Raw genomic sequence first — 7043 nt, 5'->3', positions numbered from 1 at the left:
ACGTATTTCAAAGACACGGATGTCAATAGCTACATCCCATCAGAAAGCTGCCACCTACCGCTTTGGAAGGAGAATGTCCCTTACTCCCAATTCCTTCGAATAAGAAAAAATTGTAGTTCCGATGAAACCTATTGGAGTCAATCCAACTTTCTGAAAGATCAGTTTATTGACAAAGGCTATAAAGACGATGTTATCTCACAAGATCAGAAGAAAGCCTATGGGCTTTCAAGGGAAACATTACTAGAGGAGAAGATACAAGCCCCTCGTAATACTCACCAACAGAGGTCCTTCATCACTAATTATAATCAAGAAAGCCAGAAGATCAAGAGATGCCTACACAAGCATTGGCATCTACTTCTTAAAGACCCAATACTAGGTCCCCACCTCCCGCAGAAACCCACAGTCACCTATAGGAGAGCCTCAAATTTAAAGAATATATTGGCCCCGAGCAGATTAAAACCAGTAGAGAGACCACAACGAGAAGAAAGTTTTCTTCAGAGAAGGAATGGGATCACCCCTTGTAACAGGTGTATCTGCTGCAAGTTCATCGATAAAGACAAAAACTACACCTCCTTATCCAAGGTCAAGGAGGCCATCACGTGTGAATCAAACTACGTTATCTATCTAATCAGATGCGGCTGCAATAAATTCTACATTGGAAAAACTAAGAGAAGCATCAAGATCAGGATACAAGAACATCTCAGGAATGTCAGGAATAAGGTACAGAACCACAGCCTTCCTCGCCACTTTCAAGCAGAACATGAATCTAAGGTAGATAGTCTGAAATTCATTGTGTTGGAATACATCAAACCAGACGATAGAGGAGGAGATAGGGATCTCTTTTTATCCAAAAGAGAGTCCTACTGGATATTTCACTTGGACACCCTGAGCCCTAAGGGCCTAAACGAAAATATTGATATTGTTTCGTTTCTTTAAAAAACTCCCCCATAACGTTAGATTCCCAGCACCACACCTTAACCATGGGGCTGGCGATCCTTGATGTATATGTCTATCCATAATTTGTACGAGCATGGATATGTAATGACAAATGCAAAATTTGGGACATAGACAAATTGAGGAAAAAAAAAAAAAAAAAAAAAAAAAAACACCACTAGAATTATCTACACATATATATTTCACCCTTTAATTAATTTATAATATACGGGAAGAAAAGCACTTATGAAATTATGAACGATATTCAGAACATACTATCTAACTGTAGGAACCCACTAAAACTGGGGATAGCCCAAACATTAGTCTATTAAAAAATAACTATTAAAATTAAAATTAATTATTAATGAGATTATTAATAATGAGCACATAGTAACTTGTTGAATGTTAGTCATAATACATCTAAATTAAATTTGTCACCCAGCTCTAATATTAATCAAATCTATTATATAAGGAATATAGTATCACGTAATTTTATTGTCACTTAACCTGTGAATTAATTAATTATATAAGAATTCATAGGTTCACATTCAAATGTAGATGCGATAATGAATTAATTTATAAATAGAAAGCACATAACATATATATAGTATCACAATATGCCGTTTTTCAGTATTATAGGTTAATTGTGTCACATCACTTTTGTCCACTTTAGAGCTATTAAATGGTAGCAGGGGCTATTTAGCTCCTCTAATAGGAATCCTAAGGACATTAAAGATCCCCTACTAGTAAACACGCCACTGGGAACCTTTAGAAAGGTTCCCAGTCTATTCTCAGGAGTGCGCAGTAACCAGAAGCGCCGTATATCAGCACTTCCGGTCCGTTGGAACGCACTTCCGGTTGCGGAGGAACGCAAGCCGGAAGCGCTACTCACACACAGCGGCGAGGTAGTAATGCCGCTGTTTGTGAGGAATGGAGGGGCGATCCATTAAGTATAGATGGATCCCCCACTCCCCCACTGTACCACCAACCATATTAGGTCATTTACCTAATAAATAGAAGCCGCTTATAATCGGCTTAAAAACGGACTGACAGCCGCAAAGCAGGCTGGGTAGTCTACACCATTCTTTTCATTTTCTTCTTTTTTTCTTGCTTTTTCACCTTCACATTAAGGCCATTCACCTATAATAGTAATACTTAATGAACAGCACTATATATATATACTATTAATGATATAGGTTAGATAGTTATATTCTAGTTTTTTTAAGAACTATAATAATTCTTATTAAACCTATACAGGAAGTGATGTCACGCCAAAACACCATATATACCTAGGCCAGGGGATAGAGCTTTCTCATTCCCACTGAACCTGTACACTGGCACACATCTCCTAAAGGGTAAGTCACCTAAGATTGGTTGTATTCTGTGCCAAATTTTGCCTTTGTTCAATTATGCTCTATGGGATTAAGTACCTAAACATTCTGTATAGACAATGTTTTTATTATTAGGGGCTGATATAACAAAGTCTAACCTTGCATATTTAACCAGCCCACATGGAGATTCTATGTGCAGGGATCTAAGAATGTTTATATATATTTTTTCACCAGACAGAGATAACCGTATAATCGATCAATTTGTGACTGCATACTGAATGCACCTATTCTCGAGTATACATTGGTATGTATCCCAAATCTATCATTGTTTGTTCACTGCCTGGTAACAACCCGTAGAATCATCTGGATAAGGCCCAGCTTAAATTATTAAGATCTAACTCTGTATACCCACTATTTGTCTAAATCATAAGTCCAATTAGTGGTGACACAGATTGCCAGCTGAACCCTAGCACTTCATTCCCCACAGATCTAAAGCGGCCCCTGAATGAGAGTGTCCACCAGACAGGGCTAATTGGAGCAACAACAACCGATATATCGAATGCTTATCCCAACGGCTCTTATATCTGTAGGTATACATTTAAATTAATCGATGTAGATTGATATTACCATACCTTCTCAACCAATATATTAGTCTGCAGTTAAATTATTCTGATAATTATTCAACAGTAATATCCCTATGAAGTGAACAGTTTGTGGGCGTATTAACAGGGAGAATACCCTTGAACCCTGAAATCCCAAGGTAATGGATACAGGTCTCAATAGAACTTTTTGCCTAATCTATGATATTATTGCATACTTATGTTACCTTCATTTACATTACCCACAGTTTTTAAACCTCTATACATAAACGGACCCTATTGAGTATATGTATCGAACTTTTTGAGAGATCAAATACCAGAGCAACGAAGCGCTTGTTCATCTGGATCAATGAAATATTGAGGGTATGAACATAGTAATAATGTATATATTAAAAAAAAAAAAAAAAAAAAAATCCTTCCTCTTCAGTTAATTCCCACCATCAATATGCCCTTTAATGAAATAATATGTTTGTTTACCAGGTACCTTGGAAGTTATAAGACACCTTTTTAACCAAGAAAATAGTGGAAGTTGTCCCTATACTTTTAGGTACGTTTATAAACCACAAGTCAAGTTCAAATTCCCTCCAATCCTATTGGAAATGGCGTTTTTCTTCTTCATTGTTTTTTCCTCTTCTCATCACCTGTTCTTCTCCACCTTTATGCTTAATAACTGATTGTAAAATGTTTCTTTGCCTACAATATTGTAAGAATCCTTTTTTTCCAACGAGTAAAGTCCATCCCATTTTTAAAATAATTGCTTTTTAAAGAATTTTTTTGAAAAAACTGTTATCAAATTATGAATATCTGTATGTTTGTATTTGTAGCGAACCCCTGATGAAGTCCCGTGTGGGGACGAAACGCGTTGGGATCGTCTATATTGCTATTGTGAAATACACCACTGAACTTTTTATGGTCTGATCAAACCACCATTATAGTGTGAAATCAGAGACATTTTAATAAATTTATACAAATCATTGGACTTTATTTGCTTGTTTATGGAATTCCAACTAAAGGCTATATAGATCTAATCATCAAAGATCTCACTAAGGGGCGCCAGCCCACAACTGCTATCCATATCTTTCTTGTCCCCATCCAACAGGGGTCTATGTGAGTTTGGCAGCCCCCACAAAGAAACTACTAAAATTAGTGGCGCGATAAGAGAGTCTGCTCCCCATATATATATATATATATATATATATATATATATATATATATATATATATACTGTATATATATATATATAATAGGAGAAGACTGCGTCACTCGGGACTGGTTCAATAACAAACAACTCATAACCAGAGCAAACACCACAGCTGGGATAGAGTGCCGGTCCGCTCCACAGTCTATATGTATATATGTATATATATATATATATATATATATATATATATATACATATACACGCACTCACATGCACGTACATGTACAGTATGCACAGTATTACAATATATTTCAGGATTCATGTACAGTAATTACTTTATAGGCAGCAATATACTTACATAAAGTAAAATCTGTAAAATAAACACAAAATGCAACAATACAAACTAAATAAATATGTTAATACCTAAATAGGAGCCAGATGCACAAAGCTTCAAAAGTGATAAAATGGAGAGTGATAAACAGCCAATCAGTGCCTACCTGCCATGTCACAGACTGTGTTTGAAAAATGTCAGGTAGGAGCAGATTTGTTGGTGGTTTATCACTCCATTTTTTTAAGTCTTTTTTTTTTACAGTGGTATCACTCTCCATTTCATCACTTTTGAAACTTAGTGCATCTGGTTCTATGTATTAAATGGTGTTTGTAGTTACAATTTATTTAGCCAGTTACAGTTGAATGAGACCTGGATAGAGTGGAAGGGTTTATATGGAGTTTGCACCCGGGCCTCCTCTCTAGAAGCACCCCTGCTGACCCGGGGTCTAGTCTATAGAATTTTACCTAAGTCTCAACATTATTAATTAAATATGATTGACTATACTGTACTTACTGTACTTACTCTGTGAAAGACAGCCATTGAAGCATTGAGCCAGAACCAGGGTCCCCAGTAACAATTTAATTCTCTTCATGATGATGTTTGCACACTGATAACAGATAGATATGATTGCATTAATTATTTAACATACTAATACATTTGCTAATTGTAAATGTTTTAGCACATGATTGTCAATTAAAATATCGGTAATTGTTTCCTAGCACGGGGTCCACTAAGCAATTTGCTCAGTGGGCTATTCTGCGTAGTGAAATCGCATCGCATCCCATGGGCCATTTTAGGGCCATGTGATGTGCGATGCAATGCGATTTTCCTATGTAATTTATTAACTGCTCTCTCAACCCTGGGCCAGAATGCAATCGCATGTGATTTTATAGGGTGTGTGATTCCATGACATTAGGTATACAATAATAATAATAATAATAATAATAATAATGTAGGTTTAACGCAACCCACCCCCCCACACACACACTATCCACGCCACCCCGAAGCGTGGTGAGCGCAGCGAGCGCCGCAAGGGTCGGAGGAACGCATCCTCCGACTTTTTCATTATGCCACTATCCATGTCGGTGTGGAGTTGACTCTATATAGTGTGGCGAGCGCAGCGAGCCCCCGAGCCCGAAGCATGGCAAGCGCACCGAGCCCCGTGAGGGGATTGGAATCCATGTAAAGTAATCAGCGCCCCCTCGCGGGGCTCGCTGCGCTCGCCGCGCTTCGGACTCGGTGGCTCGCAGCGCTCGCCACACTATATAAAATCAACTCCATGTCGACGTGGATAGTGGTGTTATGATAAAGTCGGAGGGCGGGTTCTGTCGCACCTCGTGGGGCGCGCTGTGCTCGCCATGCTTCGGGGTGGCGTGGATAGTGGGGGGGTGCGTTAAATCTATTTTTGGGACATACAATCATATTATTGTATATCTAATGTCATGGCATCGCACACCCTATAAAATCGCATGCCATCGCTGGGCGCCATGCTAGGAAACAAGTACCAAAATATCTTTACACAATTACATGTACAGTACTCAATGTCCAGCTTTTCCAGCCAAATATAAAAGAATCAAAGTTGCCTAAAGGTCCATACACACTGGGCGACTATGCCCAGTGTGTATGGACAGTGATGATCGCTATCATTGCTGCGGGGAAAGCCGCTCAGTGCATACACAATGAGCGGCTTTCCCCCTGCCCGGCGCCGACGGAGGGCGGGAGGATGACGTTGCATAATGGAGCACTATGCAAAGCCGTCTTGAAAGCCACTGATCTTCTGGTATAACCATCGCCGGGCCATACACACACTGTGTGGCTTTGAGCTGAAATCTTCTCAAACCTCCTGTTTTGAGCGACTTTCAGCTCAAAGTTGCCCAGTGTGTATGGGCCTTTAGCTGTACATTCCAAGCCAGTGCATCTAGGCATAAAGCAAAATATTTCACATACAGTCAGTGCCAATACAAGGTTTTTGGCACCGTATGGCAAAACTTAATCTTGCCTCCACCACCACCCACACACAAATACCGACTTCCTAGGAACGTCAGGTGAAAGTGTGGGCGTGGAGGTGACATTTTAGAAATTATACACCTGCTGTTGGCATTACATTCAACAATGATGCCCCCCAGAATCATCCATCATTTTGTAATGGTCTGACTCAGGCCATGACCCCCCCCCCCCCCAGTTTCTGGAGGCTCTAGGCAGCTGTCTAAAGCCTAATGGTAGAGCCTGTCCTGTGTGCAGTAGTGTACAATATCCACACATGCTTATATGTATGTGAGTGTAGTGTGATCCTAATCTCTTGTCAAGAATGTGATTCAGTTTTGTATAGAAAATGCCATTTATCTTTCCATTAGTATAACACCTGCCATACTGGATTTCACATTCATATATTAACAAGGTGCACCAAATCAAGGACCTTATTCTTGGTGACTCCCATGGCTGTGAATTTGTAGCCTTGCGTGTCTCCCAGATGCTGCTTGTTGGTCCACCCTGCTTAGCTGCGAATGGATGTTTAACATAAACATCCATTCACGGGCCAGAGAGAGACACCCACTCTCAGGTCACCTGGGCCCTTATTCTGATCGGTGCAGATATATCCGCGTGCGTTCGGCCCGTCGATGTTTTGTGTCTGCGCATATGCAGAGGCGTCTCTGCGCATGTGCGAGCGGGGCGTACGGCCAAATCCCGCATGATATGTGAACACTCCG

General features: G+C 39.8%; 1 long non-coding RNA gene across 1 annotated transcript; it reads left to right on the top strand.

Annotated features, from left to right (window-relative positions):
- Positions 1-1961: 1961 nt before the first annotated feature.
- On the top strand, positions 1962-3421 carry LOC146058925 (uncharacterized). The gene is made up of 6 exons (XR_014470044.1): positions 1962-2288; positions 2499-2568; positions 2752-2850; positions 2952-3024; positions 3112-3226; positions 3344-3421. It is a non-coding gene; the product is annotated as an uncharacterized LOC146058925 (long non-coding RNA).
- Positions 3422-7043: the final 3622 nt, after the last annotated feature.

The sequence above is a fragment of the Crinia signifera genome, chromosome 2 (genome assembly GCF_055691185.1).
Source record: "Crinia signifera chromosome 2, ASM5569118v1, whole genome shotgun sequence".
Classification (NCBI taxonomy): domain Eukaryota; kingdom Metazoa; phylum Chordata; class Amphibia; order Anura; family Myobatrachidae; genus Crinia; species Crinia signifera.
The sequence above is the reverse complement of the archived record's forward strand: the minus strand, read 5'-3'. Positions and strand labels throughout refer to the sequence as shown.